This window comes from Prionailurus viverrinus, chromosome X (genome assembly GCF_022837055.1).
Source record: "Prionailurus viverrinus isolate Anna chromosome X, UM_Priviv_1.0, whole genome shotgun sequence".
NCBI classification, from domain to species: Eukaryota; Metazoa; Chordata; class Mammalia; order Carnivora; family Felidae; genus Prionailurus; species Prionailurus viverrinus.
Genome location: NC_062579.1, coordinates 8960305 through 8987989, shown reverse-complemented (window position 1 = coordinate 8987989; position 27685 = coordinate 8960305). Strand labels below are relative to the sequence as shown.

General features: G+C 40.3%; 1 protein-coding gene across 1 annotated transcript in view; it reads right to left on the bottom strand.

Annotated features, from left to right (window-relative positions):
• CA5B (carbonic anhydrase 5B) overlaps nucleotides 1-4720 on the bottom strand; it is a 71860-nt gene extending 67140 nt beyond the window's left edge. The window contains exon 1 of the mRNA XM_047843711.1: nucleotides 4634-4720. The gene's annotated coding sequence lies outside the window, so the exon portion shown is untranslated. The remainder of the gene's footprint in view (nucleotides 1-4633) is intronic.
• Nucleotides 4721-27685: the final 22965 nt, after the last annotated feature.

Sequence of the window (27685 nt, the reverse complement as noted above, 5' to 3'; positions counted from 1 at the left end):
AACTATTTAAGCATAAAGCATACAGATCTCATTTGATACTCACAAAATCTTATGTGGTAGCTACTGTTAAGCAACACTAAGTGAGATTTGCAAGAAGGGCTTGTCTTCAGCTTACTGGGATGAGGGCAAGATGAAGAGTCATGTGCTCAAATGCGACTAACCCTTGAGATTATTTATCATGGTGACTCTTGCAGGGCAAGTCCATCCATTATATATATTTTTTAAATTTTTTTTAATGTTTATTTATTATTGAGAGACAGAGTGTGAACAGGGGAGGGGCAGAGAGAGAGGGAGACACAGAATTGGAAGCAGGCTCCAGGCTCCGAGCTGTCAGCACAGAGCCTGACACAGGGCTCGAACTCACGAACTGCAAGATCATGACCTGGAGCTGAAGTCGGACACTTAACCGACTGAACCACCCAGGCGCCCCATCCATCCATTATATTTAGAATCTATGTCACCTAGCCTTTAATAAATTTAAGCAAATATTGCTTAAGATAAAAAAGTGATTAAGAATATCCCAACTCTTATATTATTAGTGGTTTTTTAAGTCCCAAACTCCATTATTCTCATTTTCCACCTAGATCTTTTGGAACCACGCAATACACCCAAAGCTACTTTTTCCCCCCTTCCCCTATGTTCATGTTTTGTTTCTTAAACTCCACATTTGACTGAAATCATATGGTATTTGTCTTTCTCTGACTTATTTTGCTTAGCATAATACTCTCTAGTTCCATTCACATCATTGCAAATGGCAAGATTTCATTCCTTTTCATAAATAATATTCCATTGTGTGTGTGTGTGTGTGTGTGTGTGTGTGTGTGTGTGTGTACCACATCTTCTTTACCCATTCATCAGTCGATGGACATTTGAGGTTTGGGCTCTTTCCAATGTTTAGCTATTGTTGATAATGCTGCTATAAACATCAAGGTGTGTGTACCCTTTCCAATCAGATTTTTGTAGCCTTTGGGTGCAATTGCTGGGTCATAGTGTATTTCTATTTTTAACTTTTTGAGGAAACTCCACACCGTTTTCCAGAGTGGTTGCACCAGTTTGCATCCCCACCACCAGTGCAAGAGGGTTCCCCTTTCTCTGCATCCTCACCAACACCTGTTGTTTCCTGTGTTGTTAATTTTAGCCATTCTGACAGGTGTGAAGTGATATCTCCTCGTGGGTTTGATTCCTATTTCCCTGATAATGAGTGATGTGGAGCATCTTTTCATGTGTCCATTAGCCATCTGGATGTCTTCTTTGGAAAAATGTCTATTCATGTCTTCAGCCCATTTCTTCACTGGATTATTTGTTTTTTGTATCCCCATATGATGCAAACTATCATAACCTAATGATAGCTTAAAGAGGGTAGAATCATTTTGTTGCCTCTCTAAGTACTCTGAAAATATTAGGGCAATTATTATAAACTTCTTGAAATTGTTTACTATATAGATATGTTAATTGCATTCCAATTAAACTATGAAGGATCACATTTTATTAAAAATCTATAACTTCAGGCGCCTGGCTGGCTCAGTTGTTAAAGTATACAACTCTTGATTTCAGGGTTGTAAGTTTGAGCCCTATTCTAGGTGTGGAGATTACTTAAAAATAAAATCTTAAAAAAACATCTACAACTTCTATTCAAGAAAATTAGTGAGTGGGGCGCCTGGGTGGCGCAGTCGGTTAAGCGTCCGACTTCAGCCAGGTCACGATCTTGCGGTCCGGGAGTTCGAGCCCCGCATCAGGCCCTGGGCTGATGGCTCGGAGCCTGGAGCCTGTTTCCCATTCTGTGTCTCCCTCTCTCTCTGCCCCTCCCCTGTTCATGCTCTGTCTCTCTCTGTCCCAAAAATAAATAAAAAAAAAAGTTGAAAAAAAAATAAAAAAAAAAAAAAAAGAAAATTAGTGAGTGCTGCTAATTGAGATGCTAGTTTTAAAAGTACAGGTTTTTATTTTATAAAAGGTTTATAATCAATGATTAAAGGTTTTATTTGATTTCTTTTAATGTCAGATACATTTTCCAAAGCCAATAAAAATTTACAGGGTAATACCATATTTTAAACGGTTTCACAGTTTACTGTAGTAGATTTAGGTGCTACAGGTTTAGTAAATTTCTGTTTGTGATAATGAAATGGAATAATCAGGGTCAAAATTCAAAAGGGACATTGGCCTCTACCATCTCTCGTTTGACTGCAAGTAAATGGATATACATATGCCCACATGCTTTTACAACACTATGAATTTTATTTTTTTTAACATTTGTTTATTTTTGAGAGAAAGACAGAGTCTAGTGGGGGAGGGGCAGAGAGAGGGAGACACAGAAACCGAAGCAGGCTCCAGGCTCTGAGCCATCAGCACAGAGCCTGATGCAGGGCTTGAATTCACGAACTGTGAGATCATGACCTGAGCTGAAGTCAGACACTTAACCGACTGAGCCACCCAGGTGTCCCACAGTACTATGAACTTTAAGAGGCATCTTGCATGAATTAAAGGAATGACACATGTGTCTTCTGTCCATGTGATCTTATATTTAATTTATCCTCCAGGGCAGCAGATCAATAGTTATGTATGAGTAACTACTTTTCAATAGGGTTGTGGAGTATGAAAAAAACATGGAGAAATCCACTTCTTTTTCCTGTCTCAGGAGACTTGGTGCCTTTTGTATTGCACAGGGCAACAGTAATCTGAACTTTTTATCTTCATTCTCTAAGCTCTGAAGCTTGGAAGTAAATAGTAACATATTCAGGATGAGTGAAACTGCTTTATTTGACATTGTTACCACTGTTACTGATTGGTTATTGGGCTCCTATATGTGGAAATGCTGAAATAAGCATTGTATGAAGCAAGTTACATACAGGTGAATCCTCTGCAAGTTCACTACTTAAAACTTGTACATACTAAGTTTGTGCAAGATACTAAAAAGTATAAGAAAGTAAAGACAGTATATTGATAGATAAGAACCCTAGGACCCAGTTTACTTTTCCATCTATTTTATTGAGATCTCTATAAAGCTATTTAACAATTAATTTATTTTTAGTGCTCTCTATGTAATATGTAACTTGTGGTGTCTTTGGGTTTGAAGTCAAATTATTAACAGTGTCTCATATTTGTCACTTGAGCTTCTGTCTTTCTAATCCCCTGGCAGGACCTATAAAAGTTGCTATTTTGAATGATGACATTCTGGGCTGCACATCTGACAATTTGTTTTGCTGTTGTCAAACAAATCCAAGCATATGAGTGCATCAACCCATAGTAAGGAATTTGCTTTATTCTGATATAAAGATCTTATTACCTTAGAAATTATATATATCATAGCTCTTTAATATTCTGATAAATCTGCTTTAAAACAACATAAACAGTCACCTATAATGCTTTTATTGTAAAAAAGGAAATTTACTCTAACAGCACAGTATTCATTCATGATTCCTTTGAAAAGAATATTGTTAGATACTTACTTGAAGTTATGAATGAAATATCTTTGTATATTAGTGGGTAAATTGTACATACTTCTTCTTATAAATTCTAAGATTAAAAATGCATCAGATTAATAAAAATGTATTTCAGATTAATATGAATGCTATTTAAAATAAGATATACACATATACAATAAAACCTTGGTTTGTAAGCATAATTCATTCCGAAAACATGCTTGTAATCCAAAGCACTTGTTTATCAAAGCGAATTTCAAGAACCATTGGCTCAGTTGTGATCATGGGACATGTGACATCACGAACACTACTTGTATTGCAAGACTGTTCATTTATCAAGTTAAAATTTATTAGAAATGTTTGCTAATCTTGCGGAACACTAGCAGAACAAGTTACTCGCAATCCAAGGTTTAACTGTGTATGTTTAGTTAAACTTGAAAGGGATTCAGAAATTTATAAAACACTTTTCTAAGTAATTACTGGGTTATAGAAAAAATTAAAACTGTGTATTTTGAAAATGAATGATAATGAGATCACTGTGCATCTACACCTCTTATGTCGTGTGGCCAAAGCAGTAGTCAGAGGAAAATACATAGTCACAGATGTTTTCATTATTAACTATGACTAGAAATAAATGAGCTTATTAGTCAATTCAAGAGTTACAGGGACGCCTGGGTGGCTCAGTTGATTAAGCATCCAAATTTGGCTCAGGTCATGATCTTACAGTCCATGGGTTTGAGCCCCGCAATGGGCTCTGTGCTGACAGCTCAGAGCCTGGAGCCTGCTTTGGATTCTGTGTCTTCCTCTTACACTGCCCTCCTCTTCTCACACTCTATCTCTCTCAAAATTAAACATTAAAAAAGTTTTTTTGAAAGAAAGAAAGAAAGAAAGAAAGAAAGAAAGGAAGAAAGAAAAGAGTAGCTTGATTCGTTATAACATTTTTTGAGATTGAAACGTTGATTTTGAGGGCACCTGGGTGGCTCAGTCTGTTAAGCATCTGACTTCCGCTCAGGTCATGATCTCACAGATTGGGAGTTCCAGCCCTGCGTTGGGCTCTGTGTTGACAGCTCAGAGCCTGGACCCTGCTTCAGATTCTGTGTCTCCCTTGTCTCTCTCTGCCCCTTCCCTACTCATGCTCTGACTCTCTCTGTCTCTCAAAAATAAATAAACATTAACAAAATTTTCTAAAAAGTAAAAAAAATACTAAAATGACTCACAAGATCCTGTGGAAGAGCAGCATCCCCATTAAGGTGAGGAAGAAGACAAGGGTCCATGTCATTCCCACCATTACAACACCCAGTTCTGATAGTGCCACTGCAATGAGACAGAAGAGGAACAACATCATCATCAGCTAGGTATTACTGTTGAAGAGTAAAAGAAAAAGTTTAAACCATGTGCACATAACATGAAATATAGGACTGCTTTCCAGGAAAATGCAAGGGGATAATCTCATATCAAATTGAAAGGGGGAACTGATATCTGACAAAGAATGTGCAACACAGAAAATTTCAGAAAAATAAACACTCTGGCCCCCCAAAAGGACAAAGGATCAAATAAGCAATTTACAAAACAGAAATACAAATGGTCATTCAACATGTAAGATGTTCAGCTTTAGGTGAAACAAAGCATTGCAAATCAAAGCAGTATTTATATACTGCTGTTCCATTTGTACTGCCAAAAGTGTTTTGAGGACAATGATGCAGGATACTGGAAAATGAACATGCCTATGCTGCAGAAAATATGTACATTGACTTAATACTTTTGAAAGGACATTAACATATATCAAAATCTTACATTTTTGCGTAACTTTTGACCCCAAAATTTAAATGTTAAGAATTTATACCAAAGACATTATTACAAATGAGCAAAAAATTGTTAGCTTCCAGAATATTTATCACAGCATTTTTTATTATAGTAAAAAAGAAAGTAAATTAGATTTAAAAGCATATGATATAGGCGGAACAGCATGGAAGCTTTTTGTGTGTCTTGCGTCCATGAAATACAGCCAGATCAACACTAAACCATCCTACACACCTAGAAAACCAATTGGAAGATTAACACAACAATCTGCACAACCTGTACCACAGAATTCAGCAGGTACATGACACGAAGAGCTGAACTTGGGGAGCAGGAAGCCCCAAAAGGTAGGGAACCCCTTTTGCGGGCGGAGAGAGGATGGAGACTGGGGAGGAGGGGAGCATACGGGAAAAGCACCCCTCCCCAAAAAGCAGCTGGAGAGAAAGTGGAAAATTGGAAACAGCCACAGGGACTAAACTAAAAAGGGAGAAAGGAGAAAGGAGAGGCTTTAAATTCCATTAAGACTGTAAACAAGGGGAACGCAAAGGCTGCAACTCCGTAACTCGATACATGGCGGTGCTCTGGTGGGAAAGGTGAATCCCCAGGAACAGAGTGGGGTCCGGGAGGTTCCCAGGCCACACGGGGAAAAGCAGTTCCACTGCTGGAAGGACATTTGGTAGAGACTGTTGAAGCCACCTGGTCCCAGCAGACCCTGGAAGGCAGCCACATTCGCTGGTGCTGGGGCAAAGTTGTTGAGGATGAAGCCTGGTGCCAGATGTATGTTGCGATTTTCCATGGTCCCTGAAACGCTGAGGCTATACTGTCTTGTGATCTTTTTTGGGGGCGGGCTGGAACCTGACTGCAGTCTCGCGGCACCGGCAACAGCAGGGTCCAGCAGGCACCTGGGTGCAGCCGATATTCAGACATTGCTCATTCAGCCATTGCTCAGTGAGACCCTCCCCCAGAGGGGCAGAACGGGTCAAAGCTGCAGTCCTTAAGAAGTAAGGGGCCAGGGAAAACAGCCGCATCTGAGACAAAACTTGGGAGAGAGGTACTGCCTGGGGCCTGGTCACAGAGAGTGGAAAAGCGGGGAGTGGACGAGAGCTGAAGACAGAGGACCGGTGCACGATTGCTGATCCAGGAGAACAGACTGGGTGGCTGGGTGGCGCCATTTTTCGCCGCTCCCGCGCATGCACACCGACAAGCACCACAACAATCCACCCCAGTAGGCTAGCAGCGCCATCTAGGGGAGAGCAGAGCTGTTACACCAAGCCCTGCCCAACTGGGCCAGCTTCACTCTTCAAGAACACAAACCTCACGACCGGCTTAATTTATGGACTATAGAGAGCTACATGGACTGACCTCTAAGGGAAAACAAAGCAATTTCAGTCCTACTTCAATCTGTTAGCGGGTTCATCTATTCAATTTTTTCTCTCTCTCTTTTTCCTTTTTCTCTTTTACAATTCTTTTTCTTGAATACAGAAAGAGAAAACACTCATTTTTATTTTTAATTTTTATTAAAAATATCTGTAATTTTTATTACTATATTTTTTACTTTTGTGTAAATTTTTTCAAATTCTACTTTACTTCCATCATTTTATTTTAGTCTACTACAGTGTACTCACATTTTCAAATTTTCAAACAATTTCCTTTTTTTCTTTCTTTTTCTTTTTTCTCTATTTCATTTATTTTCTTTTTTTTAAATGCAGAAAAAGGAAAACTTAATTTTTACTTTCAATTTCTTTTAAAAATATTTTTATTTAATTTTTATTACTATATTTTTTGATTTTATGTAAATTTTTTCAAATTCTATCTTACTCCCATCATTTTATTTCAGTCTACTACAGTGTATTCACTTTTTCCAATTTTCAAATGATTTTTTTGGTCTTTTCTTTTTTCTTTTTTTATCTTTTTTCTCTTTCATTTCTTCTTTTTCTTAAATACAGAAAATGAAAATATTCATATTTCTTTTTAATTTTTATTAAAAATATTTTTCTATAACTTTTTTCTACTATATTCTCTACTTTTGTGTATTTTAGTTTACTTTAGTGTATTCATTTTTTCAAATTCTGAAACGATTTTCTTTTTTTTCTCTCCCCCCCCCCTTTTTTTTGTTTGTTTCTCTAATCTGTCAAACCACTTTCTACACCCAGACCAAAACACACCTAGGATCTAGCATCATCTATTTGATTTGTGTGTGTGTGTTTAATTTTTAATTTTAATTTTTTTTAATTTTAATTTTTTCAATTTCAATCCTTCTACCTCATTAATTCCTTTTCTCCCTTCAAAATGACAAAATGAAGGAATTCACCCCAAAAGAAAGAGCACGAAGAAACGACAGCCAGGGATTTCACCAACACAGACACAAGCAAGATGTCTGAACCAGAATTTAGAATCACGATAATAAGAATACTATCTGGAGTCGAAAATAGATTAGAATCCCTTTATGCAGAGATAAAAGAAGTAAAAAATAGCCAGAATGAAATTAAAAATGCTATAACTGAGCTGTAATCACGGATGGATGCAGCGGCGGCAAGGATGGATGAGGCAGAACAGAGAATCAGCGATATAGAGGACAAACTTATAGAGAATAACGAAGCAGAAAAAAAGAGGGAGATTAAAGCAAAAGAGCATGATTTAAGAATTAGAGAAATCAGTGACTCATTAAAACGGAACAACATCAGAATCACAGGGGTCCCAGAAGAGGAAGAGAGAGAAATAGGCGTAGAATAGGGGTATGTGAGCAAATCATAACGGAAAACTTTCCTAACGTGGGGAAAGACACAGACATCAAAATCCAAGAAGCACAGAGGACCCCCATTAGATTCAACAACATCAACAAGGCATATCATAGTCAAATTCACAAAATACTCAGGCAAGGAGAGAATCATGAAAGCAGCAAGGGGAAAAAAGTCCCTAACCTACAAGGGAAGACAGATCAGGTTTGCAGAAGACCTATCCACAGAAACTTGGCAGGCCAGAAAGGAGTGGAAGGATATATTCAATGTGCTGAATCAGAAAAATATGCAGCCAAGAATTCTTTATCCAGCAAGGCTGTCATTCAAAATAGAAGGAGAGATAAAATGTTTCCCAGACAAAAATTAAAGGAGTTTGTGACCACTAAACCAGCCCTGCAAGAAATTTTAAGGGGGACTCTCTGAGGGGAGAAAAGATTAAAAAAAAAAAAAAATATATATATATATATATATGTGTGTGTGTGTGTGTGTGTGTGTGTGTGTGTGTATGTATATATGTATATATGTGTGTGTGTATATATATGTGTGTGTATATATATGTATATATGTATATATATATTGGGTATATATATATATATATATACACACACACACACACACACACATATATATATATATATATATATATATATATATATAAATACCAAAGCAAAGAAAGATTAGAAAGGACCAGAGAACACCACCAGAAACTCCAACTCTACAAGCATCATAATGGCAATAAATTCACATCTTTCAGTACTCACTCTAAACGTCAATGGACTCAATGCTCCAATCAAAAGACATAGGTAACAGAATGGATAAGAAAACAAGACCCATCTATATGCTGTTTACAAGAGACCCACTTTAGACCTAAAGACACCTACATATTGAAAATAAGGGGATGGAGAACCATCTATCATGCTAATGGTCAACAAAAGAAAGCCGGAGTGGCCATACTTATATCAGACAATCTAGACTATAAAATAAAGACTGTATCAAGAGATGCAGAAGGGCATTATATCATAATCAAAGGGTCTACAGACCAAGAAGACCTAACAGTTGTAAACATTTATGCGCCAAATGTGAATGCACCCAAATATATAAATCAATTACTCACAAACATAAAGCTCATCAATAGTAATACCATAATAGTAGGAGACTTCAACACCCCAGTCACAGCAATGGACAGATCATCTAATCAAAAAATCAACAAGGAAACAATGGCTTTGAATGACACATCGGACCAGATGGACTTAACAGATATATTCAGAACATTTCATCCTAAAGCAGCAGAATATACGTTCTTCTCCAGTGCACATGGAATATTCTCCAGAATAGACCATATACTGGGACACAAATCAGCCCTAAGTAAGTACAAAAAATCGAGGTCATACTGTGCATATTTTCAGACTACAACCCTATGAAACTCGAAATCAACCACAAGAAAAAATGTGGAAAGGTAACAAATACTTGGAGATTGAAGAACATCCTACTAAAGAATGAATGGGCTAACCAAGCAGTTAAAGAATAAATTAAAAAGTATATGGAAGTCAATGAAAATGATAGCACCACAATCCAAAACCTCTGTGACATAGCAAAGGCACTCATAAGAGGAAAGTATATAGGAATCCAGGCCTTCCTAAAGAAGGAAGAAAGATCTCAGATACACGACCTAACCTTATGCCTTAAGGAGCTGGAAAAAAGAACAGCAAATAAAACCCAAAACCAACAGAAGACAGGAAATAATAACGATTAGAGCAGAAATTAATGCTATTGGAACCAAAAAAAACAGTAGAACAGATCAATGAAACCAGAAGCTGGTTCTTTGAAAGAATTAACAAAGTTGATAAACCACTAGCCAGTTTGATCAAGAAGAAAAAGGAAAGGACCCAAATAAGTAAAATCAAGAATGAAAGAGGAGAAATCACAACCAACACAACAGAAATAAAAACAATAACAAGAGAATACTATGAGCAAGTATATGCCAATAAAATGGGCAATCTGGAAGAAATGGACAAATTCCTAGAAACACATACACTACCAAAACTGAAACAGGAAGAAATAGAAAATTTGAACAGACACATAACCAGTAAGGAAATCGAATTAGTAATAAAAACTCTGCCAAAACACAAGAGTCCAGGGCCAGATGGCTTTCCAGAGGAATTCTACAAAACATTTAAGGAAGAGTTAACACCTATTCTCTTGAAACTGTTCCAAAAAATAGAAATGGAAAGAAAACTTCCAAACTCTTTCTATGAAGCCAGCATTACCCTGATTCCAAAACCAGACAGAGATCCCACTAAAAAGGAGAACTATAGACCAATTTCCCTGATGAACATGGATGCAAAAATCCTCAACAAGATATTAGCCAACCGGATCCAACAATACATTAAAAAAATTATTCACCACGACCAAGTGGGATTTATACCTGGGATGCAGGGCTGATTCAATATCCGCAAAACAATCAATGTGATTCATCACATTAATAAAAGAAAGGACAAGAACCATATGATCCTCTCAATAGATGCAGAGAAAGCATTGGACAAAATACAGCATCATTTCTTGATAAAAACCCTCAAGAAAGTAGGGATAGAAGGCTCATACCTCGAGATGATAAAAGCCATATATGAGCAACCCAACGCTAATATCATCCTCAATGGGGAAAAACTGAGAGTTTTCCCCCTAAGGTCAGGAACAAGACAGGGATGTCCACTCTCACCACTGTTATTCAACATAGTACTGGAAGTCTTAGCCTCTGCAATCAGACAACACAAAGAAATAAAAGGCATCCAAATCGGCCAGGAGGAGGTCAAACTTTCACTCTTTGCAGATGACATGATACTCTATATGGAAAATCCAAAAGATTCCACCAAAAAACTGCTGGAACTGATTCATGAATTCAGCAAAGTTGCAGGATATAAAATCAATGCACAGAAATCAGTTGCATTCCTATACACCAACAATGAAACGACAGAAAGAGAAATCAAGGAATTGATCCCATTTACAGTTGCACCAAAAACCTAGGAATAAATCTAACCAAAGAGGTGAAAAATCTATACACTGAAAACTATAGAAAGCTTATGAAAGAAATTGAAGAAGACACAAATAAATGGAAAAAGATTCCATGCTCCTGGATAGGAAGGACAAATATTGTGAAAATGTCGATACTACCCAAAGCAATCTACATATTCAATGTGATCCCTATCAAAGTAACACCAGCATTCTTCACAGAGCTAGAACAAATAATCCTAAAATTTGTATGGAACCAGAAAAGACCCCGAATAGACAAAGCAGTCTTGAAAAAGAAAAACAAAGCAGGAGGCATCACAATCCCAGACTTCAAGCTATACTACAAAGCTGTAATCATCAAGACAGTATGGTACTGGAACAAGAACAGACACTCAGATCAATGGAATAGAATAGAGAACCCAGAAATGGACCTACAAACGTATGGCCAACTAATCTTTGACAAAGCAGGAAAGAATATCCAATGGAATAAGACAGTCTCTTCAGCAAGTGGTGCTGGGAAAACTGGACAGCGACACGCAGAAGAATGAACCTGGACCACTTTCTTACACCATACACAAAAATAAACTCAAAGTGGATGAAAGACCTCAATGTAAGACAGGAAGCCATCAAAATCCTCGAGGAGAAAGCAGGCAAAAATCTCTTTGATCCTGCCCACAGCAACTTCTTACTCAACACGTCTCTGGAGGCAAGGGAAACAAAAGCAAAAATGAACTATTGGGTCCTCATCAAAATAAAAGCTTCTGCACAGTGAAGGAAACCATCAGCAAAACTAAAAGGCAACCGACAGAATGGGAGAAAATATTTGCAAATGACATATCAGATAAAGGGTTAGTATCCAAAATCTACAAAGAACTTATCAAACTCAACACCCAAAAAACAAATAATCCAGTGAAGAAATGAGCAAAAGACATGAATAGACACTTCTCCAAAAAAGACATCCAGATGGCCAACTGACACATGAAAAAATGCTCAACATCACTCATCATCAGGGAAATACAAATGAAAACCACAATGAGATACCACCTTACACCTGTCAGAATGGCTAACATTAACAACTCAGGCAACAACAGATGTTGGCAAGGATGCAGAGAAAGAGAATCTCTTTTGCATTGTTGGTGGGAATGCAAGCTGGTGCCGCCACTCTGGAAAACAGTATGGAGGTTTCTCAAAAAACTAATAGAACTACCCTATGACCCAGGAATTGCACTGCTGGCCATTTATACAAGGGATACAGGTGTGCTGTTTCAAAGGGACACATGCACCCCCATGTTTATAGCAGCACTATCCACAATAGCCAAACTATGGAAAGAGCCCAAATGTCCATCGATGGATGAATGGATAAAGAAGATGTGGTATATATATACAATGGAGTATTACTCAGCAATCAAAAAGAATGAAATCTTTCCATTTGCAACTATGTGGATGGAACTGGAGGGTATTATGCTAAGTGAAATGAGTCAGTCAGAGAAAGACAAAAATCATATGACTTCACTCATATGAGGACTTTAAGACACAGAACAGATGAACATAAGGGAAGGGAAACAAAAATAATATAAAAACCGGGAGGGGGACAAAACAAAACAGACTCATGAATATGGAGAACAAACTGAGGGGTGCTGGAGGGGTTGTGGGGGGGGGATGGGCTAAATGGGTAAGGGGCATTAAGGAATCTACTCCTGAAATCATTGCTTCACTATATACTAATTTGGATGTAAATTTTAAAAAATAAAAAATAAATTATAAAAAATAAAAATAAAAAAATAAAAGCATATGATACAGCCATAAAATGAATGCAACATTAGACAATCATTAAAAATTATATCATAGAGGAATATTTAATGATGTGGAAATACATTCAAAACACACTGTTAAGTTCAAGGGAGAAGGTGACAAAGTTTCATAATAATATAATCCCAGTTTTTTACTGAGAGTTAATCGACATATAACTGAGTGTAAATTTAAGGTGTAAAATGTGTTGATTTGATACACTGATGCATTGCAATATGGTTACCACTATAGCATTAGCTAAAACCTCTATCACATCACATAATTATCATTTCTTTTCTATGGTGAAAACAATTAAGATCTAGTCTCTTAGCAACTTTGAAGTTTACAATATAGTATTGTTGACTATAATCACTACACTGTGCATTAGATCTCCAGAACTTACTTATGTTCTACTTGTATGTTTGTACCTTTAAACGATATCTCCCCATTCCCTCAATTATTCTATCCCCCAGCCCATTAGCTGCCAATCTACTTCCAGTTATTTTTTAAGAATAAATCTGTGTCTACATACATGCCTGTATTTACACACATATGTGCATGCACGCGCATGTGCGCACACACATACAGACCCAAGGCTAAGAAAAATATGTTCCAAATATTTAGAAAACATAAATAATGGTCATTGATGTTGGTGGAATTACAGGTGATTTCTACCTTTTTCTTTTGGCTTCTCTGTTATTTTCTATAAAGAACTTGCATTGCTTTTTTTCACTACTTTTAAAAAATGATACAACAAACATTGGGAAATCATACTGCAAAGGGGAAGAGATTTTCTTCTTTTTAAATGAATGGTTTCCACTACAATACAGCATTTTACTGTCCTCAATTCTGGTCACGTAAGTGATTAAGTACAGCGAAAGAAAGACATTCGCTACTTTTAGGAAGTTTAAGGCTGAAGCTGAATCATATTTGTCTCCAAAATGGCTTTGTTCCCTGATGCAAATAATTAGCTTTGTTAAAATCTCCACATACTGGCTTTTCTATTCTCCTGATGATTTTATCCAGTCTAACATTTCCCAAGATAACTTCATCTAGTCTGACTTTGTTTTCAGGGGTAAGTTATGTGAGCTCTTCCTTCTAGGAAATTTCCATTTCACTTAATAGTGAAATTGCTAGAATGGGTCTAATATTGGCTGTCTCTCCCTCTAATACAACTTTTCCTGGCCCTGTGCCCTTGCAACCAAGGTAAGGAGAGGCTCCTCCAGGTGGCGTCACCAAACAGAAATGGGTCATCTATGATACAATATCACCCTAGCCAGGAGGGGGAAGTGGTAGGACTCTCAAAGTGTTACAGAAGTGTGGCTGTTGATCTTTTTCTCATTGTTGCTTTGAAAGTCCCCATTTTCATCAGGGTCACCCGATGTAATTTTTCCACTCATGATTTTCAAGCAACGAGGTGGAACTTGGGGGCTGAATTCATGAAGAGGCAGCATGGTAGAGAGGAAAGCCCAGACATCAACCTGCTAGGGCACTTCTGTTGGCATCTGTAGAATGCCCACTAGGGGAGACTCTCTTCCACTCACTGTGGCAATCCTCAGAGCATCTCTGCGGCTTTGCTGCAATTTCAGTTTTGACCGATGATGACCAATGCAGACACAGTGCAGTTCGGTGTGGTGGAGATAGGGTTCCAGTGACACCCTTTCGTCTTCCCCCATTGCCACCAGTGCCTTAAACACCAGCTCCTCAGTTCCCTCACGTGTAAGATGATTCGAACAACAGCAACTGTGAGGTGCTACTTTGAGGGTGACAGAAAGAATCCAGCACACCCAGTTCACGGCAGGGGGCTGTTAATGACAGTTCTACAGATGCACTGACCAATGTAGTTGCTAGTCACACGTTCTACATAAATTAAGAGAAAATTTGGTTTCTCAGCAGCAGTAGTTTCATTTCAAGTGGTCAACAGCCAGCTATGTCCGGTGGCTACCATATTGGATAGTACAGATACAGAACATTCCCATCATCACAGAATGTTCCATTGGACAGCAGTGCTCTCTATCATTAACTTGGAATTTACACAACCAGCAGAACTCAGGGCTGACCAAAATGATTCCCTTTGAAGTGGAAGTTCTCTCGGGATGTTTACCTGTGGAGGTGAGAGTCAGGTGAGACCATTCTTGGAAGGGCGTCCTTTGTTCACCAGAGATAGAAAGGAGTGCTGTTTGTTTTCTAAATTAGGATAGCCTATCTATGAGCCAGCTATTTCAGCCCTGACAAGATAGAAAGTTGAGGCCAAGGAAAATGTCCACAGTGCACTTAGCCAGACAACGACAGAAAGGGCAGGGGAGGATTCTGACTTTGAGTCAGCAGAGGAAACCCAGAGTTCAGAAAAGACAGCTAATCTGTTTTCCAAACAGATTTTCGTAAATAACTGACAGAGATGGGCTGCTTCTATCTAAGTATTAACCCAAATAATGCGGTTTAATCATTAAATCTTGTAGGTGGTGGCTTGATTGTTTCTCTAATATTCTAATCCGGGTCACAGAATGGTTAAGGCAGCTTTAAGTGGAGGGCAGATTTTGTTTTGTTTTCTTTCCCCCTTTCTCTGTTTGTCTTGTGTTTTCCACTCCGAAAGAATGTTATGGCCTCTTTTTCCTGGTGACTACTATTCAAGTTGAACTCTGTGGAACAGGTATGTCACCTTGAAACTTAAAATTAGATTAAATTTTCAGTTGTCTGAATGGCAAGCCTTGGACTTGAAGAACGTGGTAACTTTCTAAATTTGTGGAAGTGTCATGGCTTCAAAGTTGGGCCCCTGACTGTTTCCTGAGTTTCAAAAAACCACTATTAAATCATCTATGATGATTGACATTAAACTTTCCAGAGTATTTGGGACTGAATATTTGTAGTTCGGTTTTCTGGTTACTGAAGTTGCATTAAGTATTAGCACCTAATCAGCACTGCCTGGCACATTTTATCATCACATGCTGCTCTCTGGGGTGCTCAATAGCCCCCTATGTCTAGTGTCTGCCATCCTAAACAGCACAGATATAGAAGGTTTCCATAATTGTAGAAAGTTCCATTAGATGGCACTGCTCTTTATTATTAACATTGATTTTATAAAACTACCAGACATTAAGGCTGAGCAAAACCATTCGCTATGCAAGAAAATGCTTTTAAAGTGAGTGTGGTATCAGACCAGCTTAAGGAGCTGAAGAGTAGAAGGATTTCCTGTCTATAAACTTAAGTTACAAGACCACTGTTGATCAGGGATCAAACACAGACACTATTTAGACAGGAAAGGCCGTTAACAGTGCAGATATGGGGACGGGCCCGCTCGTGCAGACGAGAATGGTAAACTCAGCGCAGCAGATGAAAATGAAGATGGTAGCCAGCTCTCCTGGAGCGTGAATTTAAGTTGTTTTTCAGATGTTGGGGATAATGTGACCTGATATCCTGTCTTTTCATTGCTTCCTCTTAAATTCAAGAGTGTGAGCTGGCTGGTGATGAGTAGGAGCTGAATTTGGGTCACAGAACAAAGCCTCAAGCTATTTAGATCAGAACAGGATTGACATGGTTCTAGATTACATACACTGCTAATGGAACCACTTATCTTGGGTAAATGTTAAAGGCTCGAAAGCTGGTGCCGTGCATAAAAGGAATCAAAATGTACAATATAAGAGAGGATAAGGAAGGAGTTACTAAGGCTAAACATACATATATGCTATGACCTGCAATTTCACTCCTGGGTAAACAGGCAAGAAAAAGAAAGCATATGTAAATACATGGACAAGAATGTTCGTAGCAGCTTAGATGCCTGCCGCACAGATACTCGACACATTCTAGGTGCTCAATAAATGTGAAACTGGATTCAATCTTTACATCTCATGTGTGGCTTCACAGACGAGGAAACACATACTAGCTGTATACATTTATATTCATCAGTTTGGATTTCTCGCCCATACTATGGATTAAATACTTTAAGCAAAGGCCTTTTATTAACAATTTCCATTTGAATCCATTATTACTTTAATAAAATACCAGATTGAGGTCTTTGGAATAATTTTTTTTTTCTTTTCCAAGTTTTTATTTAAATTCCAGTTAGTTAACATACAGTGTAATATTAGTTTCAAGTGCAGAATTTAGTGATTCATCACTTACATACAACACCTGGTGCTCATCACAAGAAATGTCCTCCTTAATACCCATCACGCATTTAACCCATCCACCCATCCACTTCTCCAGCAACCCTCAGTTTGTTTTCTATAGTTAAGAGTCTGTTTTCTAGTTTGCCCCTCTTTTTTTTCCTCCACTGATTTTGTTTCTTAAATACCATATGAGTGAAATCATATGGTATTTGTCTTTCTCTGACTGACTTATTTCGCTTAGCATAATACTCTCTAGCTCCATCCACATCACTGCAAATGGCAAGATTTCATTTCATTCCTTTTTATAATTAATATTCCATTGTATGTATCTCTGTGCGTTTGTGGGCATGTATATATATGTTCATGTATACACACACACACACACATATATATATACATATATATATGTATATATATATACCATATGCCTACCATATCTTCTTTATCCATTCATCAGTTGAAGGACATTTGGGCTCTTTACATAGTTTGGCTATTGTTAATATTGCTACTATAAACATCACTGTGCACGTACCCCTTTGAATCCGTATTTTTGTATCCTTAGGGTAAATACCTAGTAGTGCAATTGCTGGATGGTAGGGTTGTTCTACTTTTAATGTGTATTTGAGCATCTTTTCATGTGTCTGTCAGCCATCTGGATGTTTTTGGAAAAATGTCTGTTCACGTCTTCTGCCCATTTCTTAACCGGATTATTTGTTGTTGTTTTTGGTGTTGAGTTTTATAAGCTCTTTATATATTTTGGATAGTAGCCCTTTATCAAATATGTCATTTGCAAATAAATTCTCCCATTCCAAAGGTTGCCTTTTAGTTTTATTGATTGTTTCCTTCACTGTGCAGAAGCTTTTTATCTTGATGAGGTCCCAATACTTCATGTTTGCTTTTGTCTCCCTTGTCTCAGGAGACATATCTACTAAGAAGTTGCTATGGTTGACGTCAAAGAGGTTACTGCCTATGTTCTCCTCCAGGATTTTGATGGTTTCCTGTCTCACATTTAGGTCTTTCATCCATTTTGAATGTGTTTTTGTGTATGGTGTTAAGAAAGTGGTCCAGTTTCATTCTTCTGCATGTTACTGTCTAGTTTTCCCAACACCATTTGTTGAAGGGACTGTCATATTTCCGTTGGATATTTTCTGCTTTGTCAAAGATTAGTTTACCATATAGTTGTGGATCCATTTCTGGGTTTTCTCTTCTGTTCCACTGATCTGTGTGTCTGTTTTTGTCTTGACCACAACAGCTTTGTAATATAACTTGAAGTCTGGAATTGTGATGCCTCTTGCTTTGTTTTGCTTTTTCGAGATTCCTTTGGCTATCTGGGTGGGGTCTTTTGTGATTCCACACAAATTTTAGGATTGTTGGTTCTAGCTCTGTGAAAAATGCTGTTGTTATTATGATAGAGATTACATTAAATGTGTAGACTGCTTTGGGCAGTATAGACATTTTAACAATATTTGTTCTTCTAATCAATGCGAATGGAATATTTTTTCCATTTCCTTCTGTCATCTTCAGTTTCTTCCCCAAGTGTTTTATAGTTCTGACTACAGATTTTTTACCTTTTTGATTAGGTTTATTACTAGTTATCTTATGGTTTTTAGTGCAATTGTAAATAGGATCAATTCCTTGATTTCTTTTTTTTTCCTGCTTCATTATTGCTGAATAGAAATGCAACAGATTTCTGTACATTGCTTTTGTATCCACTGACTATTGAATTCATGTATCAGTTCTGGCAATTTTTTGGTGGAGTCTTTCAGGTTTTCCATGTAGAGTATCATATCATCTGAAACGAGTGAAAGTTTGACTTCTTCCTTGCCAATTTGGATGCCTTTTTTTTGTTGTTGTTGTCTGTTGAGGCTAGGACTTCTAGTATAATGTTAAATGACAGTGGTTACGGTGGACATCCCTGTCTTGTTCCTGATTGTAAAGGAAAAGCTCTCAGTTTTTCCCAATTTTCAGTCTACAGATGGGTGGGGAGGCCATAAGGGACTTCTGTTGATGATATTAGCTGTGGGTTTTACATATATGGCCTTTATGATGTTGAGGTCTGTTCTTCTATCCCTACTTTGTTGAGGGTTTTTTATCACGAATCGATACTGTACTTTGTCAAATGCTTTTTCTGCATCTATTGAGAGGATCAAATAGATCTTATGCTTTTATTAATGTGGTGTATCACGTTGATTTGCAAATATTGAACCACCCTTGCAACCCAGGAATAAATACTACTAGATTCTGGTGGATGATTCTTTTAATGTACTGTTGGATTTGATTTGCTAGTATTTTGCCGAGAATTTTTGCATCCATATTCATCATGGATATTGGCCTGTACTTCTCCTTTTTAGTGGAATCTTTGGTTTTGGAATCAGGGTAATGCTGGCCTCATGGAATGAGTTTAGAAAATTTTCTTCTATTTTTATTTTTGGAATCATGGGAGAAGGATAGGTATTAACTCTTCTTTAAATTTTTGGTATTTTTCCCCTGGGAAGCCATCTGGCCCTCAAATTTGTTTGTTGGGAGATTTTTAATTACTGATTGAATTTCATTGCTGGTTATTGGTCTGTTCAAGTTTTTTCTTCCTGTTTTTGTTGTGGTAGTTTATATGTTTCTAGGAATTTATCCATTTCTTCCAGATTATCCAATTTGTTGGAATATAATTTTTCATAATATTCTCTTATAATTGTTTGCATTTCTGTGGTGTTGGTTGATATTTCTCCTCTCTCATTTGTGGTTTTATTTATTTTTATCCTTTCTATTTTCTTTTAGAGAAGCCCGGCTAGGGGGTTATCAATTTTATTAATTGTTTCAAAGAACCAGCTACCTCCTGGTTTCATTCATGTGTTCTACTGATTTTCTGTTTCTGCATCTATATCACTAACTTATGCTCTAATATTTATTATTTCCATTACCAAAAAAAGCACAGTCTTATTAGACAATAATTTTTTTTTTTAAATGAACATCCAGGGGCGCCTGGGTGGCGCAGTCGGTTAAGTGTCCGACTTCAGCCAGGTCACGATCTCACGGTCAGTGAGTTCGAGCCCCGCATCAGGCTCTGGGCTGATGGCTCAGAGCCTGGAGCCTGTTTCCGATTCTGTGTCTCCCTCTCTCTGCCCCCTCCCCCATTCATGCTCTGTCTCTCTCTGTCCCAAAAAATAAATAAACGTTGAAAACAAAAATTTAAATGAACATGCAGATGCTGGCGCAAAATAGCCATTACTGGCATAGGAGACATTCCCTCTGGTTTTCAATGAGAATGTCTCAGTGTTGGCTTCAGATTTTGTCTACAGATGGGTGGGGAGGCCATAAGGGACTTCTGCTGAAGTTACATTGTGACATCCACCTCCCTTCTAATTCAGTTCACACAAGTGCATAGAGTGAGAAAGGTGCTGATGGAAATAGCCACAGGCTAAACCCTCCCACCCTCAAATCATCCCATGGGGTTACTACCATCTACATATTCACACCTATACTTATATAAAGTGGCAAGAAGAAGCAGCAATAAACTGTACATCACAACTGACAGAGAAGACACCAGTTGCAAGGCCTATCATGCAAATGGATGACAGGGTTGACTATGGTGAATGTCCTTAGGAAATGCTATTCATGCTGTCTGCAGACCAATGGAGACATTGGTGGTAAACATGCGTTAAGAAGGAAAGGAACCCACTACCTTGAAAACTATATAGCCTGGGGTGGAGACTTCTTTATGTTCAGTAATCAAGGGAAGCCCTCTCTAAAGAAATGCCAATTAGTTGAAGCTGGATTAGCAAAAAGGAGGCTTCAAGGCAAAAAATGTTCCAGGCAGGAGGACTCAGCTTTTGGCAGGATGCCTTCAGTAGAGGGAAGGGCCAATCTTGCTGCCAGGAGGTATGAATGCCAGCAATACTGTCAGGAGGCTTAGTGATGAGGGCTGCTTAATGAATCAGGAGGTGTTTAAGATGCAATTCAGCAGCTGAGCCCCATTCTACCTGCACTGCCTTAAAGAAGGCTGCATCCTTACGTGAACAGCCTGCCGCTGTGGGAAAGGGCAGCACAAAATGCAAGACGGGATTGAAAACAACTTTGCAGAGAGTCTGCCTCTCGAGAGTGTGGTGGCTGGATGGAAGACACCAGTAGCCCGGCTACCGGGTCAGGTTTTAACTCTTCTGCCTTAGAGAGGCCTTTTGGTGCCAGCGAGGGACAAAATAAATTCTGCAGGGGAGCTGCTATGGGATGAATTGTGTCCCCCCCCCCCAAAAAAAAATTCATGCGTTCAAGTCCTAACCCCTCATAGCTCAGAATGTGATTGTATTTGGAGATAGGGTCCTTAAAGAGGTAATTAATGTAAGATGAGGTCCTATAGGTGGGCTTTAATCCACTACGAATGGTGTCCTTAGAAGAAGAGATTAGGACACAGGTGTGCACAGAGGAAAGCCCAGGTAAGACGGGAGAGGGCAGCCATCCACAAGCCAAAGAAAGAAGCCCCAGAAGAAATCAACTCTGACCACACCCTGATCTGAGACTTCTAGCGTCCAGAATTGTAAGAAAATACATTTCTGTGGCTTAAGCCACACAGTCTATAGTATTTGTTACAGCCGCCCTAGCAAACCCCTCCAGTGGCAAATACCCATTTCCGGGATGGCTTCAGGGATCCAGATCTGCGACATTCACTACTTATTTACTTATTTTTCCTCGCTGCTTATTTTATGAATATTGCAGAAAACTTGAAGATGCTGAGATGTACAGAATTGAAAATGTACAAAGTAGCTCACTAAAGATAATCAAATAATAATCAGAATAATGGATACCCTCATTTTCATTCCACCTGTTATCCGGTCCTGGCTACGATATCTCTTGTATCCAGCTTGACCGCCTCCTGTGACACAGAGCTCAGTATGTCCTGAGGATGCTTTTGCATATTTGGAAACCTACGATCGATACATCCTTGATCCAGTATGACCTTGACTGACTATGCAAGAGGAGGCTTTTCCTAGAGAGAGGTCCTGGCGGCGTTCACACAGGACTGGTAGGACACTGAACGGGTCCAGTCACCCTCACCCAACCACAGCAGGCAGTGGGAGAGAAGGCTAGAGGGTCAGAGAGGCAGGGGGTGCGGGCCTGCAGAGAGGCTGTGACATTTCCACTCCCTCCCCCATGGGACAGGAACAGGCAGGAGTGGGTTCCAGCACATACACACCATGCAGCCACGTGGGGTGCTGACCACTGGACCCATTCAGATGAGGTGGTGCCCGTGCCACACTAGCGAGTATGTGCTTTGAGTGTTACCCTTGCTTGTGTCCCTGTCTACCTCGAGTCAGGTAGAGAACTGCTCACCGAGAGTGGAGTTGTCTGTAGAGGAGAGACCGGCATATGATTTCCTATCAGATGCTCCCCCACGTGCATGATAGTGAAGCCAGTCACTGAGGCCTGCCTTGTAGCTGGAGAAGTCTCAAGGTGGAAGGCAGGCTGGAGCTCCTGTCATTGGGTGGGAGAGGACGGCTCTGCAAGCGGTCTGCCCTTGAATGGATTCCCGGGAGCAAGCAGAGGCTGCGGGAGGGAGCTGGATGGAGTCCCTGGCTTTGGGGCTGAGAACCAACCTCAGGGCAGGAGGAGGCAGGGGGTCAAGGCTGGCAGTGCACCACTGGAGGCCGAGCAGAGGGGGGATGGAGGAAGTTGATCAGAGTGCGTCACCTGCGTTTGGGGAAGATGCGGTGCAAAGGTCCCCCCAGACAGGTCCCCGGACAGGTCCCCGGGGGCCCCGCAAGGCGCTCTGAATGGAGAACGCGAGGAAGCCACCTCAACGGAGGACCCCGAACGGTGAACAGCCAGAGGGACCCATAGAGAGCCCTGGCTAAGGACAGAGAACTCTGCTGTTTCCGTCCCTCGTGCCCGCAGCCCTCTCCCGTCTCCCTTTCCATCCCTAAATGAGCAGGATGAAGCAGGTGGGGGGCAGAAGGGACACGTGCGGGGGGTGGGGTGGGGAGGTAAGTGTGCACAGAGACTACATCAGTGGTGCACTGCACTCAGGTCAGCACTGCTGGACGTAGAGAAGCTGTGTCAGGCAGGAAGACCGTTTTGATCCGAGTTTTGATTCACCTACCCTGATCTTTTTAATAAGGAGAAGTGACTGGAAAGCTACACCATTTGCTTCAGATGCTGTCAAGGAAGAAGGAGGCAGAGCTGACAGGGCAGGGAAAGGCAGAGGGGTGAGAAACAGAAACCTGTTCTGCCCCGAGGTCTACTGAGGCCAGCCTGTGAACTGCATGGCTGTGCTGGAATCCGTAGAGTTGAGGAGGCTCTACTCAAGTCTACTGGGTGCTCGGCCCTGACATTAAGTTGATGGATGAAACCAGGTCCCACACAGCATAGCGCCCACATTGAGGAAGCAGGGTGTGGGAGAAGTGGTAGGCAGGTGGACTGAATGTGACCAAAACAAGACAGTTCCTTCAAAGTCATTACTTAAATCTTGATATCTTGCTTTTCTTGCTACTTCCTGGATGCTCTTCAAGGCAGAATAGAAGATGTATGGAGAAATTTCAAAGGTAGAAAGTTCCGGGTTCATTAGATCAGACTGTGTGAAGATTTCTCGTGAATTTGAAGAAGATGGCAGCTAGATGTTTTCAAGTGATTACAGTAAGGTTTAGGCCAGACTTACTAAAATAGTTTCACAGAAGAACTTAAATGTTTGAAGGCATTTTCTGGAGAAATATAATCCAAGGTTAAACTCTAGTCTAATTCCCAAGTCAGCTGGGACATTTACCTGCCCAGTTTGCTTAAATATTTATTGGCTTTTAGGATAATGTATCATTTGGAGCAACAGAGGGAGAAGTCTACCTCAGGCATGCCGTTTTCTTTCCGATTTTCACGGTGTAGAGCACGGAATGAATTTCTCCCTCTGCCTAGTTATTCAAGGACAAGTCTTGTGATCTAAAAAGGAACAACGTGCTGTTGTGTCCACGGTAAGGGGATTAATGGTCTTGTGCTTATAAAACAGCAGCCCAGCTCCTATTTAGGCCTTTGGTTTCCAGAAACAAGAGGCCTGATTCTTACCACCCCTTGGATGCAGGTGGCCCTGTCTGGCGCCATTGAGGAGAAATGGCAGGGGAGCCAAATCGTAGAGGATTAGTATAAAACCAAGGCTTTCCACACTTGAGGAAAGGGAGTGCACATTTTTACCTTTTCAGGATTTGCTTGAGAAGCCATTAGGGTATATGTAAATGTTATTACTTCAGAAGAGAGTTGGGCAAAGTGATTATTGAAGCAAATTCCAATAATTCCAGCAAACCCATCTATATTTACAATTTCAAAAATGTAGCATTTCCCTTTAGTTGTGCTCCTGGCATTTGAGTCTAGTAATTAGTTTTTACATTGAAGTATAATGGACCTGCCACATTGGATTAGTCATTGGCAGACAACATAACGATGCAATATTTGTGTATGTCGCAAAACGATCGCCACAAGAAATCTAGTTAACATCTATCATTATACATACTTTCAGCATTTGTTTCTTGTGACGAGAACTCTTAAGACGTAGGCATTTCAGTTTACTTAATACATCAAAATAAACTTTACAAAGACGTGCTTAGCTCACTAGGTGCTTGTTGTCTGATTAGAGTTTCGTTTTGTGTAAATCTTCGAGGACGTTCCATGTGGTCACATTTGGAGCAAGGCCAGGGAGAAGTCACACCCGTGGTACATAAGCCAGAATGGGAGGAATTTGTATCCTTTGGTCGCTAAGGACATTACTACTGAAGTCTGTAGGACCAGTCTTCATGTTACTTCCATTTTACTACCAGCTTCCCTCACAGTTACACTTCCTCTCGGCTACCCCTATCTACACCGTATCAGGAGTCTTCTTATGCGAGAGAGCTCGGCTACTATTGTGTTGTCTGAGTATCTGTGGTTGTGTAAACAAAGCTTTGGGGAAGTAACCTCCCTCCTTTCATTCCCCCCTTTCCATTTGGTCTTGGCTCAATTTACTTTCCCAGTTTGTCTCTCACAATATCATAGAAACAATGGAGTTCACTTCTCCATTCCATTAATTCATCCCCCCATTTCTCACTCACTCACTGAGTGCCTACTCGGGCCACACCGCAGGAACACAGGGGCTCGCAGCACAGCACAGACTTGGGCCTTGCCCTCCTGTCCCAGGGCCCGGAGAAGGCTTGTGCTGCAGACAAACTGAGTATTTTAGATAGTGTCCCAGGTGACCCCGCAGCTGATAAAATTAAAGAGGGTGTTCTTTGCCTGGACACAATGAAGTTCATATCAGGACAGGGATTAGAGAACTTCCTGACACAGACTGTGGACAAACCACATGAAATCTAGAAGCCCTTTGCCCTCCCGGCCGTCCTGGGTCCATTCTTAGATGGGGTATGGAATCTTCGGAGTCAACTCAGACATCTCGGGAAGTATTGGCCTCTACTTTGGTTTTTAATCTTCTCACTGGTTCAAGACACCGTGACCTTGGTGTTCAAGGGTCTTGCCACTAAACTCCTGCACCTGGCACTTATGAGAAGGGTCATGGAATCTAAGAGCCCTTGCAGCAGGAACTCTTTTCCTCACCATCCCTGACCATATTGGCTAATCTACGCCTGTTTTCGGTACACATTTGTGAGTGAGTGAAGCATGCTTACCATCCAGGCCTAAGCCACAGGCCTGTCTCTTAGGGTACAGTGGACACAGGAAACCAGTGCTCAGCCACCCATTTCTGCTCTTCTTCCATCCTCGTGGAGACTCCCCTGATGGCCATGGTGTCGATGGCCATAGTGGCAGTAGCTGTGCACTGCCTGGGTTTTCTCTTCTTGGGCCTCACTTTCTTACTCTTGGGGGAACCAAGACATCACAGTTCATTTCTGCAAGCATCATCCAAATAAGGAGGCCACCCCAGCCCACGGGTGTTTCTCTGCCTTCTTCTACAACCTTCTCCAGAAGCAGGGCGTGCTTTTCCCTGGCCTTTGCCCACAACCTTGCTACTTTAGGGCGTGCCCTTACTCATTCCCGCTTCACTGCCTGGATCTGAACAAAAATATCAACACTTCTCAGCAATTGTATTTCTGTGGTTGGTATTTGTTGAGCACAGGGTTACTTTTGCTTGCTAAAAACGCTAGTCTTCTTTTACTGGAGGAACCACCATGTGGGTGGGATACTTAGTGCTCTTTAGTTGAGGACCCTCGGCAGCTAAAACGATTCCCCTTTGCGCTCACACCCATCTTCGAGAAGTGATGGAAACGGTGCTTCTTAGGACTCCAGCACACTTGGAGGCTCCCTGATAAATCCTTGAGACGTGTGAACACGTAACGGAACTCACGTCCAGACATTTTACATAATTAAGACCACCCTTATGCCGATGGATGCCAGTGTCTTGCATTTGAATGTGACTCTTTTCATTTTCAAAGTACATTTGCATCTATTATCTCTTCATCAATGAAAATAGTAAAAACTATTATTGATCCACTGCCTTGTCTTATTCTTATAGATCATTTTACTGTGCCCTGGCAACTTTAAAATAACGGCTTTGCTCCTGTATGTGTGTATGTAAATAGAAAAAATATATGTATTTACAAAAGACTTGCAGAGAAAATCTAGAGAGATCCTATGTATCAGTGGTCCTCAACCTGGGGGGATTTCATCCCGCCACTGTGCCCAAGGATATTTAGAAGTGCCTGGAGGTATTTTGCTTTTCACAACTGCATATGCTACTGGCCTCGAACATGTAGAGGCCAAGGATGTGCCATACGTCCTCCAGAAGAATAGACAGCCTCCCACAAGCAACACCGGCCTTGAACGTGTAGAGGCCGAGGATGTGCTATACATCCTCCAGAAGAATACACAGCCTCCCATAAGTAAGACTCATCCAGCCTAAAATGTTAATAGTTCCGACTTTGAGAAACTCTGCTCTAGACTCTTCCCCCGTTTCCCTGATACTATCATGTTAAATAACTGTGATAGATATATCAAAACTAAGAAACTATCATTGGTTCAATGTCACTAAACTATGGAATTTTTCAGACCCTCTTCCCTTTTCGACTAATGTCCTTCTTATGTTCCAGAATCTATGCCTCTGTAGTGATCACTGTAGTGATGGAGACAGTTTCTGTATCTTCCTTTGGTTTTCATGACCTTGGTCAGCCTTACTTTTCAAGACTGTGACACTTTGGAGGATTTTTATAAGTGCTTCCTATGTGGGTAGGGTACTGACCCCATTTAGGTAGCACAGGAGAAGGGACTTTGCCTTGTTTACAGCGCATTCTCTGACTCTCTGAAGGGGGAATGCCATGAAATTCATGTTTGAACAGTAATTAAAGAGGCTTTAGATGGAAAGAAAAATGTAGGCAAAGTGTCCAGGTGACCTCTTATCCGCTTTTTGGCCTCCCCTGTTTCCAGCAATATTCCTTTGCATTTGCTTAAATTATATCAATGGCATGTGCTACACAGAATATCCCACTCCCCATCTTTTCATTCACCAGTGTATTTCTGCAATGCAACGTGTTGTAAGACACGTGGCTCTAGTTCAGTGATTTCCAACTGGGGGTGATTTTTGGCCCTCGGGGGATATTTGGCAATGCCTGGAGGCGATTTTGATTGTCACTACCGGAGGCGGGCCTGTTGATCTGTGGGCGATGGGGGCTGGGTGTGCTGCTAAACACCCTGCCCTGCACAGAATTATGTGGCCTGGTAGCCCAGGAGTGGAGAATCCTTGGGCTGTTTCTTTCCTTGAGTTCGTGGAACAGTCTTCCCTTGACAGAATGTAACGCATTTACTTTATCATCCCCTACTGGTGGGCATTTAGGTTATCCAGTTGTCTGCCCTGACAAAGAGTGCTGGGGGGGACATCCTCGCCAATGTG